Source organism: Vulpes lagopus, chromosome 3 (assembly GCF_018345385.1).
Source record: "Vulpes lagopus strain Blue_001 chromosome 3, ASM1834538v1, whole genome shotgun sequence".
Classification (NCBI taxonomy): domain Eukaryota; kingdom Metazoa; phylum Chordata; class Mammalia; order Carnivora; family Canidae; genus Vulpes; species Vulpes lagopus.
In genome coordinates this window covers 146,892,239-146,914,740 of record NC_054826.1, presented here as the reverse complement: position 1 = coordinate 146,914,740, position 22,502 = coordinate 146,892,239, and the positions used below count along the sequence as shown (strand labels likewise).

Genomic DNA, 22,502 nt, shown 5'->3' with positions numbered 1-22,502 from the left:
CAGCGGCTCAAGAAACAAATGCACAGATAGGAAAGCAAGCAAGCAAATTATTTAATGATTACTTTTTAAAAATATGTCACTGTGCAGAAAAGTGTTTGGAGAATCACGGAAGGCCTGTGTCACTGTATGACACTTCTTCATTATCACTTCAATAGCCATGAATCCAGGGGGTGGGAGCTCAAACCCTTAGTATTTCTGACTGCCATGAAACACTTCATATAAAAATAATGACTTTAGTGCTTGGAACCCCACCCCAACATTTTAGAAAATATCACATTCTTACCTTAAAGCAGTGCTTTGCGTATTTCAAAAATATTTGATGTGCTGTTTATTGCATTTTGTGTCTAAGGCATTAATTTGCGATTCACTGTTCTTGATGAAGTATTATCAATAATGCATTCTTCCCATAGTCTACCTTAAAAAAAAAAAAAAAGCATTTACGATGGGATAAAGTAAAACATCAACGGAAAGATGCCAAGTGAATTTTACCTTTCCCTTTCCACAGTGCAGCCATCACTATGGAACTCCGAGGGCGAATTACTGCTTTTCTGGTACTTGAGTGTATCAGGACATGGATTTGCCGACAACAGCTGCAGCAAATTCCCCTGACTGAGAAGAATTACAAGTATTATCACCTAGATCATTAAACCGGGTTCATAGATTGCAGAATGTTTTCAATCAATTCATCTTAGATAACTTGAAGCCAGCTGGACCCCCTCAGTGAGAACTTGACTTAATTGGCCAATAAGTGGCTGAAAAAGGTGCATGCTATTTGATAAAATTACGGACTGAGCAAGTGATTACAGTTTGGAGAAGCACCGAGTGTAGACTGCAGGTCAGCCCTTTTGGGGAGGGCTAAGTTAATGTCCACTATTAAGGGCTGCTGTGAAAAATGGTGGCTTGCTTGGAGCTCAGATGGAAAAAGAAGATCCAGGTCAGGCTTCAGCTGATGGAGTGGGGGAGAAGCACACATTTATCATCCCTTTGGCCTCATTTCTGCCTGGGTAATAGTCCCACACTAACCACTCCGGCAGTTGCCTGATTTTCTGTCTCCCTTTCATTTTATTGGCATAACTAAAAATATTGCCCTAGCCAACAAATCCATCTGGAAGGAAAAAAACCACTTTTTCCTCAATAACGTCCCAAGAGTCTTTTCCACCAAAAGGTTAAGGAATCGGGAAGTTGAATATCAATACATATCAATAATTATTCTCTCCCTTTAGTGAAGAATTATTGTTTGCATGTTAGATGTCCACATTTTTATCAGCACAGCTTAAGAAAATGCAAAATCAAAATTGGAATATGTTACCAGACTGTTGGCAGAAATTGTTAAATAAAAACAAGTCTTTCTTCGTGTTGAAACAAAGGTTTCTTAACATAATGCTTCCATGGCATTTTTCCCCCTGCCACTAAACGTTTTAGCCAGTTTGCAAAAAAAGAAAACTTTTGACAGATTTAGTTCAAGATTTCAGGTTAACAGACCTGCAACAACACATTGTCACTTGAATTATTGGTGTTAGACAATAATATGGCTTTATTCGGGGGGAAGTCCCAAGATGAAGGTTCCAGCGCATGATGTACTCATTTACTCTTATCCAGAAATATACCCGTTTCGTGAATTTTTACTCAACAAAGTAATTTTACTAAATACTAATCATCGTTGGGGTTTTAGCAAGTAGGTAGATGGAAAATAATGCAAACTAAGGCCACCGTTTGAACTATAGCCTAAGCAATCAGACACATCTTAAACTTTCTGGTGTTCTTAAGAAAAATGCACTTGTCAGCTTGCAAATGCCAATTGCATCACTATCATCCCTTCAACTCAATTTTTTAACTTACTTTTGGAAGTCTGATCAATGATTCTGAACTTTACTTTGCTCATTAGCGTGCCACTTGGGCAGACATAACTGGCGTACCATAGAAGAAATCTTTGCGGCACTTGGATGACCATGTTCACCCTTTTATGGTGGCACAGGCCTTTTTTCCAAGTAGGAAATGTCATCCGACCTTGGAGCCTCTGCACCTGCTTGTCCTTCTATCTGGAATGTTCTTCTTCTATTCTTCAGGCCTGGGCTCATAGATCATACCCTCAAAGAGGTCTTCTCAGCCATTCTGCCTAAAATGGCCACCCATCATCCTTCCTTGTTCCTTGCCCTGCTGAATCTCTACTGATATTATATATTTATGTGCTTATTTTATACCTCCACCAGTAGAATGTGAGTTCTATAAAGATCAGGGCATGCTTTGTCTTGTTCATATCTATATCCCTTGTGCCTAGCATGTATTACATGTTCAATAAACAATGGATAAATGGATCTTTTGTCCAAGAGCCACTAAGAATATAATATATAGGGTGTCATAGAGACAAGCACCAAGTGTTCACCAGAGGCACTCCCCAGTCGAATTTGTCAGATAACCAGGGTAGTTCCATAGCAGATCTAGTTGCTATTGAATAGTTCATGGCCTAACAGCTCACCAACTTCTCAACATCCCCATGTCCCCCAGAGCCCTGCTATAGTCCCATTTATTTGTCCTAGAAGTGTTTCACCTCTGCTCACACCTTACTCTCTCCCAGACTTCCTCACCCCTTACCTCTCTCTTCCTCTGGCCACCATCTCCCATTGGACTTTCATCCAGTCCTCTCATTTTCCTTAATAGCTTCATGTTCCCCGTCATCTTTCCAGTTGTTTCTAAGCTCACTAAAGGCAAGAAATAACTTTCCTCAATCTTCACTGCTTTAATCCCAGAAAAGGTATATGATAAGTATACATAAAATTGGAAATCTTTTCAAATAGAAGCTATTCGTTTGCATAGCAAAACAATACCTAGAGCCCAGCTTGGCCAGGCAATGTGTATTCCACTAATGGAATGCAACTATGTCATTCATTCCTCCCACCCACCACAGAGGTAGTTTCTTTTTTTTTTTTTTAAGATTTTATTTATTCATGAGAGACACAGAGAGAGGCAGAGACACAGGCAGAGGGAGAAGTAGGCTCCCTCAAGATGCCCAATGTGGGACTCGATCCCAGACCCCAAGATCATGCCCTGAGCTGAAGGCAGACGCTCAACCGCTGAGCCACCCAGGCGTCCCACACAGAGGTAGTTTCTGTTGTTAGCTGCTACTTACAGGTGAGGAACACAGGAGCTAGGGGTGCTTGGATGAGGTGCCAGAAAGACTGGGGCCCACCTGGATTTAAACCCAGGTTGTAAAAAAATAAAATAAAATAAAAAATAAACCCAGGTTGTTCTGTCCCAGAGCCTGAGCCCTTAAGGGCAATGCTCTGTGGCATCTGTGACTCCTAGTCTGACTTCTCTCTGAATTTGTGTTTACTCAGGCCTCAAATCTTCCAAGGACAAACTGAAAGTCAAGCATACTCTGCCGGTCTTAAATTATTTGTCTTGTTTTTATCTTGTATTTGTTTTAAATTATTTGTCTTATTTTTATCATAGCCATCAACCAGGTCTGACTAATGAGAAAGCAAGTCGTTTCCAACGCAGCAGCCTTATAAATCAGCATCTTATGATGCCTCAATCTGTGTTGATTTTCTGAATAGGAGACTTTCACTTCCACGCCACCCATCTCCTGCTTCTAAAATAATTTTTCAGAGTGATCTTGAAAAAAAAAAAAGTAAGGCAGGATGTTGTAGGATCATCATCACAAGCTTTTTGATGACCACATTGTTGCTCTATCAGCTGTTTGAAATGGAAATCAATTTCTGGGTGGGAGAGCCAAGCGGGGAGGAGGAGCTGTAATTTCCTCCCCTGTCATTTATTCCTAGAGTATTTCAGTGAAGAGTTAAATCAGGGAGCACCGGACCGGTGCACACATTTTTCTCTTACCCCGAGATCTTTCAGGTGAAAGGGCAGCACTGAATTAAGCATTTAGTGTATTCAAAATCCGTGACCCGGAGCTGGTGCCTGAAAGCATCATTGATAATAGGGTTGGAAGCACATTATACTTTCCTGGTACTTATCTCATCTTGCCTCGGACAATCTTCTCCGGGAGTCATAATTATCCCGCTAGGAAAACTGTCCCATTGTCTGCTAGTCTTTGCTGGCAGGAAGTTTTTCTTGCTCTCTCCCACTGTATCCTTTCTCAGCAGGGCCCATTATTTCTCATTTAATTAGTAGCACTTGATATAAATAGCCCTTTCTCTTCATTTATGTTGTTTTCATTTAAATAATTACATAGCACAACGTTCCCCCTCCCTATGAGGCACTGGTTTTGTGGGCTGAGAAACAGGATTGCAAACCACGACTTTGCCTTTTTCAAATGAGCAAGGCAAATGCCTCTGTGCTGATGGTGGACCTTCAGGAACATGGACAAATTATCCTTTTTCCTCTAGGAAGGGATACAGGTAGTAACTGCTTGGCACATCAAACTACCCAATGACACAGCTATTGATGTGCCTAATGGAATGTCTGCTCTGGCCCAGGCATTGTGCAAGTGCCAAGGGTACAGTGGTGGATGAGCCAGATGTAGGCCTATCCCCTCATGGGGCTTACATTCTAGACTGTAGAGGAAAGTGGATTTGAGACAGTGAAACAGTAGGAGGAGACAGTGCTGTCAAACATTGATATGCCTACACATTTACACATTATAAAAGACAGATGCTAGGGGTACCTGGGGTGGCTTGGTTGGTTAAGCATCTGACTCTTGATTTCAGTTCAGGTCATGGTCTTGGGGTCCTGGCATCAAGCCCCACATCGAGCTCTATGCTCAGCATAGAGTCTGCTTGGGATTCTTTCTCTCCCTTTCCCTACCCTCCCCCCATTTTTGCTTTCTCTCTCTAAAATAAATAAAATCTTACAAAAAAAGATTCTGATTCAGTATACCTGGTAGATTCAGTATTTTCAGCCTGCATCTCTAAATAGCTCCCAGGTGATGCTGACATTGTTGGCCCCAAGACAACATTTTGAGTAGCAAGAAGTCTAGACTCATCTCTACTGTCAAGAGAACTTGTGCCACTTGGACAGGTTCCTTAAAGAAGTTAAGTGTTATCTTCTAACAAATGGTGCTCTACTATCCACTCCACTGAGTTGTTGTGAAGTCAAATAAGTGTAAAAACATTTGAAAAAATTTTGTGCTGTACAAATCCATAGCACTATAAGAAAATAATATTCTTGTACTCAATGCATTTCTGAACAGTGAGATTAACCACAACCCGATGTGACATCGTTTTGAATAATGATTACTTCCACACCTCTTAAACTCCGCTTTCAAAGCACATATCTTTAGTTTTAAGACCAAAGGAGTTGTGCTTCCTAATTACAATGCCATAAGCAAAGAAAGCCCTCTATTTTTTAAAGCACCAGGAGATTTTGACTTCACTGTGAAATGTTGTTAGCACCAGGTACCACCATAAAATGGTCTTTGGATAGGACTTGAGGGGTTTTTTGATATTTTAAAAAGGAATAGGACATCTAATTGACTGGGAAATACTGATATTGGGGGTAATTTTAAATAATTTTTCAAGCCATGGGTTCCCTGTTATAAAGTGTCATTAAAAGCAAGGATTTGGGTTTGCAACTTACTAGCTGTGTAAGGGAAGCGACATAGACTCTCTGATTCTAAGTTTCCTCCGTTGTAAAGTAGGCATAATAACAGTACCTAATTAAGGATGCTATGAGAATAAAATAAACTAATGCATTAAAGTCTTCAGGTCCCTAGCAAACCAATATCACTGTCTACTTCACCTTACCACTATTTGGAAGAAATAAATGCAGACTTGCTCTAAGTCACCTGGGATCTTATGCATATTCTGGTTCTTCTTTTGATCAAGAGCTTTGTGCTGGATCTGTGCCACCATCTTCTGTGGGCTCCCACTTAGATAGCATGTTGAAATCCATGAGAGCCAGGGCTATTTTAAACCCCAGTCTTGCAGAAACTGGTCTGGCTGGTAGTGAAGATTATTTTCAGCATTCAAAAATCATAGTCTCCATACACCTGAAACTAATATAACACTCTATGTTAATTCTACTGGAATTTAAAATATTAATAACTTGATTGATTAATTTAGTTGATATTTTAGCCTCCTCAAAAAAAAAAAACCCACACAAAATCATACTCTCCATATAAATGATGGTACGAAGATGGGGAAGGGGTAAAAGTGAGCTACTGCACCCACTGAGCTTTATTACATATTGGGGGACTCGGTTAACACCATACAATCATTACCTGTGCCATTAGCTCCACTTTCCAGATGAGGAACTAATGCTCAATGATGTTAATATAAGTTGCTTGTCCGAAAACCACAGCCAGCATGTGAACTCAGCCATCTAACTCTGTGGTCTATGGTTTTAAAAACATTTTCATATGCCTTAGCTCATGTGATGCGTGCTCAATGTGAGAGCAGTGAACCTTCACCCTGCTCCTGGCACCATTCAGGGGGCCAAGCTCTACACCCAAAGTGCATAAAAGGATACCAAGGTCAAAGAGGCCCGGGAGTATCTGCTTCTTCAGTGTCCACCAGACATCATGGAGATGGGTCAGTAGATCACTGTAGCTTACCTGTTGTGGGTCAGGTTCCCAGGAACTAGACCCTGAGATTTGTGCATAAGAGGTGGACTGGGGAGTGCTTTTGAGAATAACATCTGTGAGGAAGGATGCCAGATGCAAGACAAAGCCCTCAGCCAATCCCCCAGGGTGCTCTGATGTCAGGATGGTCTTCTGAATTCTCCTACCTTGAAGGAAGGGTGGTCAGACCCTTAAATTCTCCTACTGACCTGTCACTAGATGTAGGTTGCCTGGGGGTTGGGGTAGGGACATGACCTTAATGAGCTGGGGAGAGTGACTCAGCTGAGCCATCAGCCATCAAGAGCTGGAGGGATGAATGTGTCAGTCTAAGGGGTGCTACACCACAGACTGGGTGCTTTGCTTCTTACCCCCTCCTCCGCCCTGGGCATCCTCTCCTATGCCAAGAGGTGAAAGCTAGAAATTGGAGATAGGTGGGTAACCACACTTCCCGGGATGGTGCGAGCTGCAGTCACTCCCTTACCTGCCTGATAAACGATATGATGGAGATGGGAGCAGGGGAAGAGAAAGGAAATGGTACCCAGACTGCCAACACGGTTGCAGCAGCACAGAAGCGCATCTCATCCCAAAGCACCACACATTGGGCATTTTATCTGCATCCCTGGGATTTTCAGTTAAAAAAAATTTTCCCCTATGTGAGAAATTAAAAAAAAAAAAAAAGGAACCAGAAAATAGTCTAAAAGCACATTACCAGGAAATTGTTTCTACTGTGTTTATGACTGTTCTTAATGTTTTATGAATATGCTAAAAAAATGCTCGGGCATATTTCCTTGGGCACTCTAGTTAATTACTTATTCCAAGTGCTTCTACTCCATTCCTTGCAAAATGTGTTGTGCATTAATTCTGATTATGTACAAAAACCCACCTGCAAGGAAAAACTCTGAATCAGTAATGCTGATAAAATGAGCAGCCCTCCTGGGGCTCCACTGAGAAAGAGGATACTGGACAGAATTAGAATCTTGTAGCTAAGGCTATTCATAATGTCATTAACATAAAGGCAATTAAATGAGTTTTTAACCTACAACCCTTTATTGTTATTAATGAACATTAGAAAAACACAGGAGATAAAATTGGTAATTATCTCTGCACCAAGCTATGCAATAATGTGTTTAAATATAAAAACAAAACAAATGATTATTGTTAGTATTTTCAGGAGCAGAAACCCCAGGAGCAGCTCCGTCATATTTAATCACATGGGCCCACACCAAGAGGGTTAATTAAAAGAGGGTTTTACCTTCCATGTGCCTGGTTATTCAGTTTAATATGGAATCAACAAATGTAAATGTAAATTTGCAAAATATCCGGAGCAGTTGTTTCTGCCTGCGGGTTACCCACCTTTACAGAAACACTGACTGATCCCTTTTCCTTCAGGACAATGGTCTATGGCTCCATGGCCAAGTTTTTTTTCTTTTTGAAAAAATTACTACCTGACACTTTCAAAGCCCGTTCCAAGAACAACTGTATAAATCCAGACTCATCGCCTAAGCTTACTGTTCAGTAAAAATAATTTAAGCATTTGAAAAAGATATGTGGATTTACAAAGTAATGGTAAATGAGATCTTCAGCATTCGACTATATTCAGGGAGCCCCCAACTTGATTTTTTTTTCTTTCTTTCTGCAAGCTGCACCAGCCTATAAATAAGCCATCCAGGCAGGGCTTGTTGATGGGGACAACGCAGGAAACCCTGCATCTAATAATTGTTTCCCGTTAATTAATTCAGTTGGTATATCTTACAATTTAAAATGTTAGTATCACATTCTTTTATCATTTGTTCCAAACTGGTTTTATTTCCAGAGCCCATTTTTAAGATGAAGTATACCTCTCATTTACCTTTAGAGTGGATTTCGGGGCGACCCTTGGAAACGGCTTTTGAACAACTAACTGCCTGGTGACCACACTAGAGCTTTCTGTGCTCATCCGATGTTTCTCACACAACCAATCCTACAAGAGAAATCACTTTTACGTTTTTTAAAAAGGCATTTTATAAAATAAAATAACCATAGCAACACCCGCTTACATGTGTATATTACTTTACAGTTTACAAAACACTTTTGATAACTTTGGGAGATACTGAGATCAAAATTACAACAGTCTGCATTTACTTTCATAGACTGTCTTACGTATTTTATTATATACATGGAGCTTCCCTATCTACATGCAAACCCTCTGGGGCACAGGGAATTTAGCCACACATCGGGATCAGAATTCAGATGCGGGGAAATAAGAAGGAGCAAGCTTTCTTTCCTTAAATGTTGATCATGCCACCCAACGCGGCTGGGCCTTAGATTTTAAGGGCGAGAAAGAATCAGCAAGATCAGGTACCTGCTGCAGATCTCACTGCATCAGGAACAGCATCGGGGAACAGCATCTGGGTGTTGCAGGGCAAGCCCCTGGGGCTCCCCCAGGCTGCATTTTGGAGGGAAGGAGGCAGGGGCGCTGGGGCCGTGACCCACAGGGTGGCAGGCCTTCCTGCCACCTGCCCACTCCCCCCACACCGCCCTCAGCCAGACAGGGACAGCAACCCGGGACCAGGCCCCGGGAACCCGCAGCCCACCAGTCGCCCACCTGGCCCGCCGCTTGTCAGCTTTGTAAGTACCAGAGAATCATTCTCATGGAAAGCCCATTTGTCCCTGGTCTCCTCGGGTCCCTGCCCTGGGCTGGGATCAAGTCAGGGCCCAGGCACGTGGGGCTGCCCTGGGATCCTGTGATGGGGAAACTCCAGCTTGGGAGGCTCAGAGGAACGGGTCTCTATCATCCCTTTGGATTCTAGATCAAGTGGGGACTTCGCCCTCTCAGCTGAGAAACGGGATGGGAGGCTGGAGAGGGGCAGGGGAGACTATTCATTAAAACCATTTGCATTTTCAAGTTCCATTAGGCCTGATCCCTCGGAGCAGGCTGCCCGGCTGGTGCCCCTGCCATGTGGCAGACGCAAGCTCAAGGTCAACCTCCGGCTGTTAGCCAAACAATTGGGAACCACAGCACACTAAACTTCCCTCTTTCTTGTCACCTTCCCTGGCTATTAACCACCCCTAGGGCACCCTCAGGGGCCGCAAATTTTCTCCTGGCGCCTCCTCTGACTTGTGAAAATTCTAGAGGCCTGTGATGTGAATGATGAGCAAGCCCAGGGCCATATGCGGGGCCCGAGGGTCTGACATCAGACAGCTGAGAGGGGGGACGGTGGCGGGGCGGCTGCTGTAGGGCTGACCCTCTGATTTCCCTCATTCTGGCCGCCCTGCATGGCTGCTGCCAGCGGGCCAGCCAGGGAGAAGGTGGCCAAACAGCAGAACAATAGCGCAGCCTTTCACAGCTGGAAAATCATTTTTTAAAGACCTCCAGGAGGCACCAGTTGGTCCCGGCAGCTGACATTTGATCTGGGGAGTGCAGAGCAGATGATGCCAAAGCAGGCCTCATGCAACCCACTCCAACCGCAGGCCGCCTGTGGAACTGCTCTTTCCTTCACCTTCCTGTCCGCACCCGCACCCGCACCCGGGAGCGGCCTAGGGAAATCTTTGTGCTAAATCGTCTGTATGCAAAGAGAGTGTCACCTGGGCTCCTCCAGCCCCCACTCATTTTTCACTAGGCTCTCAGAGGGATAGACGATAAATACTATTTATAACACAGATTCCTGCAGGAAAGAATGGTGTCAACTTCACATTCCAGATAGATACTCAGGGAAATAGGAAAATTCTTTGCAAATGGTCCCATTTGGACGACTTTGATGGGTTGCTTATCTGTGCCCAGGAGAGTGATGTACAATCACTTAAAGTGACAGTCACTTTTTAAGAACTACTAATTGCATACAATTTGTCTGGAGTCTGTGAGGTTTGGTCTGAGTTTAAAGGACTATGATTAACAGCGGTGAGGGCTGTGTTTAGAGTGACCATGTGGTTTGTCACCCACACTAAGACACTTTTGAGAGTGAAGGGGGGTGTTAATAATTAACTCCCCAAATAGATATAAACCAGCACTGTTCTAGGTAGCCTAGGGGTTTCGGAGCCCCCCTATTGTTTTCACCTTATCCTCACAATATCTTTCTCAGAGAAGAGTGCAAAGGTCATGGAGGTCAAATCTGCTTTTCTAAAATGTCTAGGTAGGGGCATCTGGGTGGCTCAGTCGGTTGAGCTACTGATTCTTGATTTTGGTTCTCAGGTCAGGATTTCAGGGTTGTGAGATCCAGCCTCAGGTCAGGCTCCGTGCCCAGCGGTGTGGAGCCTGTTTAAGATTCTCTCTCTCCTTCATCCTCGGGCCCCTCCTTTCTCCCTCTCTAAAAAAATAATAATAAAAAATAAAATGTCAGGGTATTTGTTTGATCTTCTCATTCTTTTTTTTTTTTTTAAATACTTCATTTATTCCCTTATTTGAGAGAGAGAGAGAGAGAGAGAGGTGGAAGGAGCAGAGGGAGAGGGACAAGCAGATTCCTCACTGAGCTAAGAGCCCGACACAGGGCTCAATCTCATGACTCTGAGATCACAACCGGAGCCGAAATCAATGTTCTCATTCATTTGGGGAATATAAATAATAGTGAAAGGGAATATAAAGGAAGGGAAAAGAAATGTTGGGAAATATCAGGAAGGGAGACAGAACATAAAGACTCCTAACCCTGGGAAACGAACTAGGGGTGGTGGAAGGGGAGGAGGGCGGGTGTTGGAGGAGAATGGGTGACGGGCACTGAGGTGGACACTTGACGGGATGAGCACTGGGTGTTTTTCTGTATGTTGGTAAATTGAACACCAATAAAAATTAATTTTAAAAAAAAAGAGTTGCACATTTAGCTGACTGTGCCCCCCAGGCACCCCAATCTGCTCATTCTTAAAAGGGAGGGACATTATAAGTCTTGAGCCACACATCTAATTGCCACAAAGCAAAATGAGGACAAGCATAAGACCTCACATTGCTAGTTTTTGAAGAGAGCACTGGACTAGGAGTCAGGATACATCCTTTAAGTCCTGGTTTAGCTGCTACTACTACTATTAAGTATACTCCCGCTACTACCCTTATGTTACTCTTTCTCCATTTATTGAGCACTTACTGTGTACCAGGTACTGTGCTAATTAAGTAAGAGCCCAGCAGAATCTATGCAGGGCCTAATAAGTCTCCAGGAGGCTAAGCAAGAGTCTCCACCAGCACTAAGCTAGGCAATTTACAGACACAATAATCTGTGAGGTATTATCATCCTTGTTTTACAGAGGAGGAAACCGAGGCTCTGCAAGTTAAGTAGTTCTGACACAAAGTTCACACTCTTGGCTGCTTTATCCACACTGATCATCTGTTGAGTCACAAAAGCCACCTTTTCCGTTGCTCTATTGGGGTCATGGAAACCCCTTAGCAGAAGTACAATCGTCATACTTAATTAGTTCAGAGTCTGTACTCTGGGCCTTTCGATTCATTTTGATGCTGTAGAGATTCAAATGACCTCCAACCTAAAAACCCTTTATGGCCTGTGACAAACCTTCAATGTCAATGTGTTCCCAAACTGAAGTTCCAAATTCTCAAACTAAATCTTTGGCTTCCACATCATAGTCTGGAAAACTCACCTTTTTTTTTTTTTTTTTTTTTTTGAAAACTGGAAAAACTGGAATTATATTTGCTCATCTCCAATAGTAGTTTCTTTAAAAATGCTCAAGATTAAGTAATATTTTCCTTTCCTTTCTTTTACTAAGACTTCGATGAACATCCAAGTGTAAAGCTTTTCTTTATCTTCTACAACAATGAAAAAGGAGCAGAGGGGAACCAGATCCTATCCAAAAGAAATCATAGGTAATTACTTAAAAATTAATAAGACTCAGGGATGCCTGGGTGGCTCAGCGGTTGAGCATCTGCCTTCAGCCCAGGGCGTGATCCCGGAGTCCTGGGATCAAGTCCCACATTAGGCTCCCTGCATGGAGCCTGCTTCTCCCTCTGCCTGTGTCTCTGCCTCTCTCTCTCTCTCTCTCTCTCCGTGTCTCTCATGAATAAATAAATAACATCTTAAAAAATTAATAAGACTCCTGTAGTAATATATGTAGTAATATATTTCTGACTCTGCTAGATCTCCATTGTGTGAGATATATACATAATATGTGTGTTCCAGGTTAATTCTGGATTCAAACAGACTTGGGTTCTGCACATGATCCACTTTTCCTCTTTAAAAAAAAAAAAAGATTTATTGATTTATTTGAGAGAGAGAGAGAATGCCTGCAAGTTGGGGGGGGACAGAGGGAGAGAGAGAGAGGGGGGAGGTTTTTTTTAAGATTTTATTTATTTATTCATGAGAGATAGAGAAAGAGAAGCAGAGACACAGGCAGAGGGAGAAGCAGGTTCCATGCAGGGAACTCAATGTGGGACTTGATCTGGGGGCTCCAGGATCACGCCCTGAGCCAAAAGGCAGACACTCAACTGCTGAGCCACCCAGGAGTCCTGAGAGAGAGGGTCTTAAGCAGACTGCACTGAACGAGGAGTCTGACACAGGGGTCAGTCTCATGACCGTGAGATCAGGACCCTAAGATCACGACCCTGAGATCAGACCTGAGTCAAAACCAAGAGTCAGATGCTTAAATGACTGCGCCACTCAGGCACCCTTCCTTTGACCTCTTACTACAAATCATTACCCTTATTTTACAGACAGGAAAAAACAGACCTAGGAACTCTTGCCCTACAACTCCTCAGTTTGTGTATCAGTAGTCACATGTGGCTTGTTCATCATGATTTGATTATACTGGATGAGTTTGAATAAAGACAAATGACAAGTGAGTAAAATTCAGATTTTAGCAGATTTATCAGCAACTGTTATTCTTCTGTATGTGCATACAGAGCACACATTCACTCATGCCTCAGGATTCCTAGCTCTCACTTGGCAAACAGATTCGGGGTGACATTCTAGGAAAAACATGGGCAACTTTGGCTGTACTTTTGGTGAAATGCCATTCCATGTACAATTCTGGAATGTTGTACTAGGTGTCCTTCAGCTGGAGATGTATTCATTCTACATAGACTGTTTTCTCATTTTGGTCCTTTGAATCTTTTTTGAAAATTATTTTTTAGAGAGAAGGAATAGGGGAGAGGGGTAAAAAAAGAGAGAGAATCTCAAGCAGACTGAGTCCAGAGCTCGACATGGGGCTCAATCTTAGGACCCTAAGATCATGGTCTGAATTGAACCCAAGAGTCGGATGCTCAGTCAACTAAGCCACCCAGGCACCCCTGGTCCTTTGAATCTTGATTCAAGTTCCTCTCATAGGAATACCATGCAAGTGTCTGGGAGGGGTTATCTTGCACAGTAATGGTGATGAAATCTACCTTTAGCCAGCCTTTCTTTTTGTCCAAGTGTCAAATGCATGTGTGTGCGCACGCACATGCTCATGCCTATGTATACAATATAGAAGCACCTACGTTTATATACTTGAAAGATAATTTTGAGCACCTACCATGTGCCAGGCCCAGTGCTAACTTCTGTCAATTCAAATTAATACAAACTATTTAAAAATTCACAGTGTAGAAGGAGAGGCGGACAAATTAACAAGTACTATAACAAAATAGGAACCCCCTGTTTAAGACACGAGTGTGGATAGAAGAGAAGAGGGTATCAGAGAAGGCTTTATTTGAGTTGGGTCCTTAAGAATGATGAGAAGTCAGCTGGTGAGTAAGGAGAAAGGGTAGTCTAGTTAGAGAAGAGTCCACACAAGGATGTGAAAGGGTGTGTTAAGGCCATCGTGCATACAGCATGCACACAGCTGGACCCGAAGAAAGATGGAGCCGATGGAAGCAGGAGCAAACTTGGAAGGATCTTGATTATTGTACTTTACTCTGTAGGCAAGTGAGAAACTGGCTGAAATTAAGCAAATGGTTGTTAAGTTGTTAAGGTATTTAGGAAAGGTATATAAAGAAAGCATTACGTATATTTTTAAAGCTACACTGTAGTGTTCACTGTGTACCTTGGGGTTTCTCAACCTCACACTACTGACATTTAGGGCCAATTCTTCATCTTGTGCATTGCAGGGTGTTTAGCAGCATCCCAGGCCCCTATCTTCCAGATGCCAGTAGCACCTGCCCCCCTTTCCCCAGGTGTGACAACCCAAAATGCCTCTAAACGTTGCCAAATATCTCCTGGGGACAAACTTGCCCCAGTTGAACACCACTGGTGTGCCTTTTGTGGTAGGTACTACTTTAGGAAATGCTTCCAGGGACAAAATGAAAGTATAGAGTGAGTTGGAAGAAGGAAGGAAGGAAGGAAGGAAGGAAGGAAGGAAGGAAGGAAGGAAGGAAGGAAGAGAGAGAAAGGAAGGACAAGCAGTTTAACATCATCTGCAGTAGCTGGGACAGTCTACTCTTCCAGTTCTGGGACAGTTCTACTTTGAAGAACTCAAAAATTGTTTTCTGCCAAGTTGTCTCTATTTCCCAGGTAGTTTCATTCTTTTGACTAGGTAATTAGGTGATCTCACTCCTGGCTGTCAGCCTGCCACCCCATGGGATCAGCGCATCCACTCTGAAAACCATCCTTTAGCCAACTGTGTTAGGTAAGTAAAATGGGGTATATTCTGGCCCAGACCAAGAGGAAATCTTGTTGTCCTGGGTGATTTTTATGTAGGAACTACGCCAAAGTCAGTTCCTACATGAAAAAAGTTCCTATTTCCTTTTTCAGGAAAGTAACTCCAGTGACTGAGTAGCATGTGTACTGGAAGCAGAAGAGATAAGGGGTCAGGCCCAGAGAACCCACTAAGGAACTGTTCTTATTCCCTAGGTCAAAAGTGGTGGAGACACCACCGATGGACTGACAGTGCGAATAAGAAGGATGGAGCCACCTCAGGGGATAGGATTCCAAAGTAGAATCGACAGGTTAGATGGAAATGAGAAGTTAGGAACTAGGGAAGATGCATGCTTCTGGCCATGGACAGTGGTTGCACTGAAACATTATTGACCATCAGTAACACAGAAGAACCAGACCTGGTGTGATCCCTTTTGCCTAATAAAATAATTTGCTCATTATATGAGTAGCTCTAATTTATAAATTCAGAATCATTGTAATCACTATTAATTCTTGTTGACTTCATAGTATCCCATATTAATTCCTTTAGGAAAGAAAGAACTAGTATTTTTGTGTCTTTCCCTTGTTCTGATTCAAACTGAAGAAGAGAAGACACACATCTATAAAAAAATCAAAGTGTGAAACAAAACAAGCCTATCATGGATGGTCCAAATGAATGCCAAGTGTGTTTCTGGCAATGAGTTCTGTGAGCTCAGAAAAGAGCAAGAGCAGAAAACACATCTGGGGCTTAATCAGATGAAAGTGGACCTGACATACAAGTGAAGATTGAAAGAGTAATAGAGAACATTCTACACTTTAGAACAGCAGTTCTCAAAAGAGGTCTGGGGATCTCTGGGGAGATCCTAAACCATTTCAGGGGGGTCTGTGAGGCCAAATCTATTCTCAGACCAATATCAAAACTTTATTTACCTTTTTCTCTTCCATTTTCTCCCATATTTACAGAATAGTCTTTTGGAAGATACGTAACATGTGGTGACATCATTGCTCTGACAGTGAATGGAATGTGCCCTTGTGTACTATTGAGTTTTTAAATTTTCTGTTTTAATTTCTAATATGGCAAATATCAATCTCCATATAACCCACATAAACAAAAGCTCTTTGGAGTATCAAAATTAATTAAAGTGTACAGGGGTCTTAAGACAAGAAAGTTTGAGAACCACTGCCTTAGTCTACAAAAAGGCATGTTTGACTTTGACCTAAGCTGTAATATGTCACCTCAGTGACCTACAATGCCTTGCTATAGGCTTTTGCATACTGGATTCTGCTCAATGTTTCCTCAATTTTAGGTCTCCTTAGTATGAGTTGGTGCCAAAGGCTTCAAGGCCTGTCAGAAACATGGTCCATTCCTTTAAAATTCTACATACATACTTGCAATGTACAAAACAAAACTTTTTTCCCTTTTATTGTTTTATCCATCCTTCCTTCCTTCCTTCCTTCCTTCCTTCCTTCCTTCCTTCCTCTCTCTCTCTCTCTTTCTCTCTCTCTCTCTCTCTTTCTCTCTTTCTTCTCTTTCTTTCTTTCTTTTTCTTTCTTTCTTTTTCTTTCTTTCCTTTCTTTCTTTCTTTCTTTTTCTTTCTTTCTTTTCTTTCTTTCTTTCTTTCTTTCTTTCTTTCTTTCTTTCTTTCTTTTCTTTCTTCTTTCTTTCCTTTCTTCAGGCTCCATACCCAGCATGGAGCCCAAGACTTGAACTTATGACCCTGAGATCAACAGCTGAGCTGAGACCACGAGTAGGACACTTAACCAACTGAGCTACCCAAACACCCCATGAGACAAAACTTTTTGAACAGTTTCCTCAAAACTACCCACCCTTATACTCTGAGTAATGCTCATGTAATTGTCTAGAATTTTAGTTCCAATTTGTTTTAAGCACCAAAATATTAGTGGTGTTACAGTTATATTATTGTACTACTGATTTAGATTTGTGAGAATCTGAGAGTTTTTAATTTCCAGAGTCCTTGAGAGTCTCAGTCCTTGGGAGTCCTGGCTGGCTCAGTCTGTGGAGCATGAGACTGTTGGTCCTAGGGTTGTGAGTTCAAGCCCCACACTGGGTGTAGAAATTACTTAAAAATAACATCTTAAAACAAACAAACAAATAAAAAAATAAATTCCCAGATTCCTTGTCTGCCTGAAAATACCATTATTTCATCATTACTTTTGAATAATGATTAGGTTGGGCATAGCAAATGGCACATTTCTAGTTGTACACTTGGGTAATGGGCAAAGTGATTTTGTTCCTGTTCACAAGCAGGCAAAGAGGTTTTAGTTTCCTGCTTCCTGTGGGGGGTGTTGGGTGCCAGATCCCAGTTGGTATAAGACTCCAGTCCTGGTGGCTTCATCCACTCTTGGCTTCTAATGGGCTGTGCAGCTTTAGTCCTTGCTAACCACTGGGTTTTCCTTCCCATTTCTAATCCACAAAAACCTCCTTTTTTGTTTTACATTACAGATTTGCATATATATTTAATATTTTACATATCATTCCTATGCATTTTGAGAAGAGTGATGGTTCTGCATGTGTTCGACCCACCATCAGACCTAGAGATCTGAGCCTACATCCTCATAGTGGAGCTGAGGGATCTATTTGCCAAGGTCCAGAAAAACGAAATCTTTCTGACATACCAAAGCAGGTATAAAATGCAAAGCACCAAATTAGATTGTGCTAAAGATCTTAAATTAGAGCTGAGCAATGCTGCACTTGGATTGGTTAGCACAAATTAAACAGAACTATTTCATTCAAGTTTATGGTCATGTAGGTTAATTAAAAATTTCTCTTTAGAAATACAGCCCCCAAGACTCTATATAATTTAAATAGATTCTACATTCATGCAGAGTGAGAATGGCAGTTTCAATATTTAATTCTTGCTTCATAAACTTTGAAAGCTAAAAAACACATCCTCCCCAAGTTGTGAACACTCTTTATGTTGGAAACAACTCACTTAAGGAAACTTGGAGTTGCTAGGTAACTTGGTGCCTGTGGAAGGCTTCTGATAAAATGTATTTAAATCAGATTTCCTGGAGCAGATGGGTAAACTGAAGTGGAAAATAAATTCAAATGATCTGAGATTGGCTTTTCATGCTAACACTGAAATGTCTCTGCAGTCAAAGCTTATACAGATCTTTTTAACTGGGCAGGCTGAGGTGGCCTTCCTGCAGACAGCATCGCCTCTCATTCTCTGAGACACGAACATCCAAGCTTTGTGAATTTCCTCCCAGAAACTGAGGAAGACCTGTGAAGGATGAACATCAATGGAGAAAGAAGTATCTTTGAATAGGTTTGCTTCCCTTCCCTCTTCACTAGGTACAACCCTTCCTGATAAGGTTAAAGGACCTAACTGGTATGGTCTTCTTAGTTCTTCCAAATCTTGTTTTTCCCCCCAGGACCTAATAATAAAAACAAAGGGTCCAAGTGGGGCTGAGTTGCCAAGTAGTCAATCAGCTGAGGTAGAATCCCCTAGTCTTCAATGGTCAGGCCAGGAGCTCTTGGAAATCAGAACTGGGAATTTGTACAGAGCGTGTATATACTATAAAGTAGCTAGAGTGTCACTCAATAATTGAATTGCTACTACTTGAGCTTATATAGGTTGAGAATGAGTAGAAGCTGCCAGTTATTTCTCAAAATTTATTTGTATGACATCATAAGTATTAGGGGCAAGTGGCGGCTTGTGGGAGTGGGTGGGTGTTATATACAATCCTCTATGAGGAATTCTTCACAAATCTTTTTCTAAAGGAGAAACTTCAGTCATCCTATAACTCACAAGAGTCACTTTATTATTCAACCCTCTACAACATTTTAGGGTTGGTGAATTTGCACAGAAATAATTCAAACACAGTCTAGCGGTTAATTTATCAGTTCTGGTAACTAAAAACACCCAAATTCCTGGACATAAAGCCCCAGAAAAGTGTCATCACCTCTCTGACAACATGCATAAAAAACACAGGTGAAATAAGAAAAGGAAAGTGATTCTCAGAACCCAGCATATGTGTCTCTTGTTATTGCATTGTGAGAATTTTCACCATGAGAATAAAAAAGGGCATTCTGGGAGGAGGAGACAGCAATGGGAAGCAGGTGTAAACAAGAATGGCAGGTTGCAGAACTGCAGTTAAGGGAAATGGCTCACACTGAGTGGCTACTGCCTGGCAGGCACTGTACTAGGTTCTTCACCTGTGTCATTTCACTTAATTATCACAGCATATCTACCCAGAAGACATTTTTTTCCATTTTATAGGTGATAAAACTGAGGCCCCAAGGGCCCAAGTGCCTTAAAAGAGGTCACACAGCTCATGAATGGTAGAGCCAGAGTCAGAAACAGGTCTGCCTGCTTTGAAAGCTCCTGCCTCTCCCTCTGGAGACTCAGGGCCCGGGGGAGGGAGTGGGATAGTAGACACTCTCATATACTGCTAATGGGAGTGTAAATTGGTTCCACTTTTTAGAGAGACATTTAATAATATCTATGGAAATGTTAAGCATTCACAACCATCAAATTCAGCAAAATTGTCTTCTTGGGATTTATCCTAGAGACACACTTTCACAATTACACTATGATATATGTATAAGAGTGTTCATACCAGCGTGGTTTGTGATGGAGAAAAACTGAAAGCATCCTAAGTATCCACTAATAGATTGGTTACGGTAAAAACCACACTATCAGATATACTGCACTCATTAAAAAGAACAAGGTAAATCTATGTGGACACATGAAAAGACAGTCTCAGTATTGCTCGATAAAAAGAGGAGGTTTCACAAGAGCACATATCTGTGAGTGTTCATGGCAGGGGTTCAATCCTCTTTCAGGCATGCACCATTTGCTCTTGTCAATGGTGATCTTCTAGGGAGTGGTGAACTTGAGGGTGGTTCTTGGTAAAGTGGAGAGGGAAACTTTTACTTTCACTGTGCCATCCTAATCTGAATTTTTTCCTAATAAGCAAGTATTACTTTCATAATAAAAGAATTTTTTTTACAAAGGCCCTTTGTGAACTTAGAAAATAATGGAAGCTTTTTACAACACAAAAATGAAGTGGGTCAGGATCTGTTGAAGAATAAAGGGAAGGCAGATGATGATTAAGGAGCTAATGATTGCCAAAGGTCATTTATGTCTTCACGCTAATTGCCAACACAGATTCACAAAGAACTTCAGCACTGGAAAGGGTGTACCTTGAACACAGAAGACCAAAAAGGAAACTCTTCGTGATACTTTGAATACCTTGTCAAACCAACCTTGAAATGCTCTGATACTCTCTCAACCCCATTCAGTGCCTGGAATCTTCAACACGTTGTTCTATTCGTACAAAGCACAATCAGTATAAAGGGAACCTGGTAGGCAGCTCAAGTAGGAAGAGGAGTCCTTTTCCCAAAAAAACTTGGCTGCTGTAAACCACACTATTCTCAGGCTGCATGGGGGTCTCATCAGTGACAGCTGTAGCCCTTTCTGCATGGAAATATTCTTCCTCTGATGTGGAGGCAGATTGCATTTGCCTGGTTAATCCAGCCGTACACTGGAGAAATGAGAAAAGGCCCAAGCAACCCATATGTGCTATAGATTCTAAAAGGAGAGAAGCCGACCAACAGGGTTTTTTTGCCCCTGTTTTTTCTGATAATGTCAACATGGCCACTATTGTTTCATTGGTTTGCTTCGCTCTGAGGCTAAATGGAATTTATGCTGAGTGAATATCTCTGAGGTGCCGCAGATATCTCAGGGCACTTTTTGCAGAACACATGACTGAAAACTTACTCTGAATTTTTTGCATAGAAATAAGGTATTTCTGTTTGCTCCTAATTGCTCAATGCTTCCTATTCTTCTAACTTCATTCTAGTTAGGTTTCCATAGGCTGTTAAAACCATTATTTGCACTTTCCCTAATAATAACAATGACAGCTAATATTTGTTGGGGCTTATTAAAGAGCCAGGTCCATTTTAAGTATTTTATAGAAATCAATTAGTTTAGGGTGCCTGGGTGGCTCAGGGTTGAGTGTCTACCTTTGGCTCAGGTCGTGAACCTGGGATCCTAGGATTGAGTCCCACAGTGGGCTCCCCGCAGGGAGCCTGCTTCTCCCTCTGCCTATGTCTCTACTTCTCTCTGTGTGTCTCTCAATAATAAATAAATAAAATCTTAAAAAAGAAATTAGTTTAATCCTCATTACAAATCTATGAAGTAGGTACTGTTACTATCTCCATTTAACAATGGAGAAAGCACAGATTAAGAGATTAAGGAATTTGCCCAAGCAGTAGAGCTAGGATTCAAAACAAATTGGTCTCTCCAAAGCATGTTTATTTTTTTTAAGATTTTATTTATTCATTCATAAAAAAGAGAGAGAGGCAAAGACACATGCAGAGGGAGAAGCAGGCTCCCTCCGGGGAGCCTGATGTAGGACTCGATCCCAGGACCCCAGGATCACAACTCAAGCTGAAGGCAATCACTCAATCTCTGAGTCATCCAGGTGCCCGAAAGCATGTTTACTTAACCACGTGCCATAGCACATCACAACAAAGGTGACACTCTGTTTTATAGGTGGCAGCAGGACAGAAAATCTATCTGAACCAAGATAATCCTTATGTTCTCAGCAGTCTGGGTGTCTCTTTCCTGTTTTTGACACCCCCTCTTCTCCAGAGAAGTCTCAATTCATCTTCCTTAACATGGAGAAGGACTCTACCCAGAATGCTCAGTTTAACCATCAGCCATGCCTCAAGGCTCTAGCTCCTTTCCTGCCAACTCAAGCCCACATTGATGTCTTCTGCTAACAACTTTTGTCTTTGTTGGCAGCACTACACAATTAGCGCATATTTTTAAAATATCCTATTATCTAATTATCTGAAATACAAAATTTAACATGTTCTTCCAATCATGCCTTTCTCCCCAGGCTTTAAGAGTATATCAAACACTTCTTAGACTTCATCTCATAGCCTCTCAGTCCACCTTTTATTCCAACTTTTGCTGCAACAACCAGATATGCTCAGGAATAGCCAAACAGGGGTCTTGTCTCAGGTGGATCATGAATTTGTTACACTCTCCAGCCTGTGCTTCTCTGATAACCAGACTGGGTAGCTGCAGGAATCTGCTTAGCACTCATGTATGCATTCAGAGAGATTAGCATCCTTTGAAGAAAGCCTTGACTCAAAAGGAAGGAAACTGGTAGTAGAGCTGCTCTCTTCTGCCCTGTGTAGACAGTTCTGAGACACATTCTAAATGGCCCACAGTGATGATCAGCTTGATAATGTCCATTTTTATAGCTTTCTCTATAAGGATATATGGGGAAGAGGCATATGGATGGATTTATGAGGAAAGACGTAATGAGTAAGGATTATTGATTCTCATGTTAATGCCCATGAGCATCCTGCACAGTGAATCAGTAGAACATCAACAACCAAGTAGAGACGATGACCTGTCTTCTGGATGTCAGTGAGCCTCCCTCCATGGCCACTTCACTACTGTGCAGAGGGTTCATGAATGACATGG

At 41.9% G+C, this 22,502-nt stretch overlaps 1 long non-coding RNA gene across 1 annotated transcript; it reads right to left on the bottom strand.

Annotated features, from left to right (window-relative positions):
• Positions 1 to 338: 338 nt before the first annotated feature.
• Positions 339 to 8,478, bottom strand: LOC121487524. The gene is made up of 3 exons (XR_005986854.1): positions 8,367 to 8,478; positions 5,744 to 5,953; positions 339 to 609 (listed from the first exon to the last, which is right to left on the bottom strand). It is a non-coding gene; the product is annotated as an uncharacterized LOC121487524 (long non-coding RNA).
• Between the last annotated feature and the right edge of the window lie 14,024 nt (positions 8,479 to 22,502).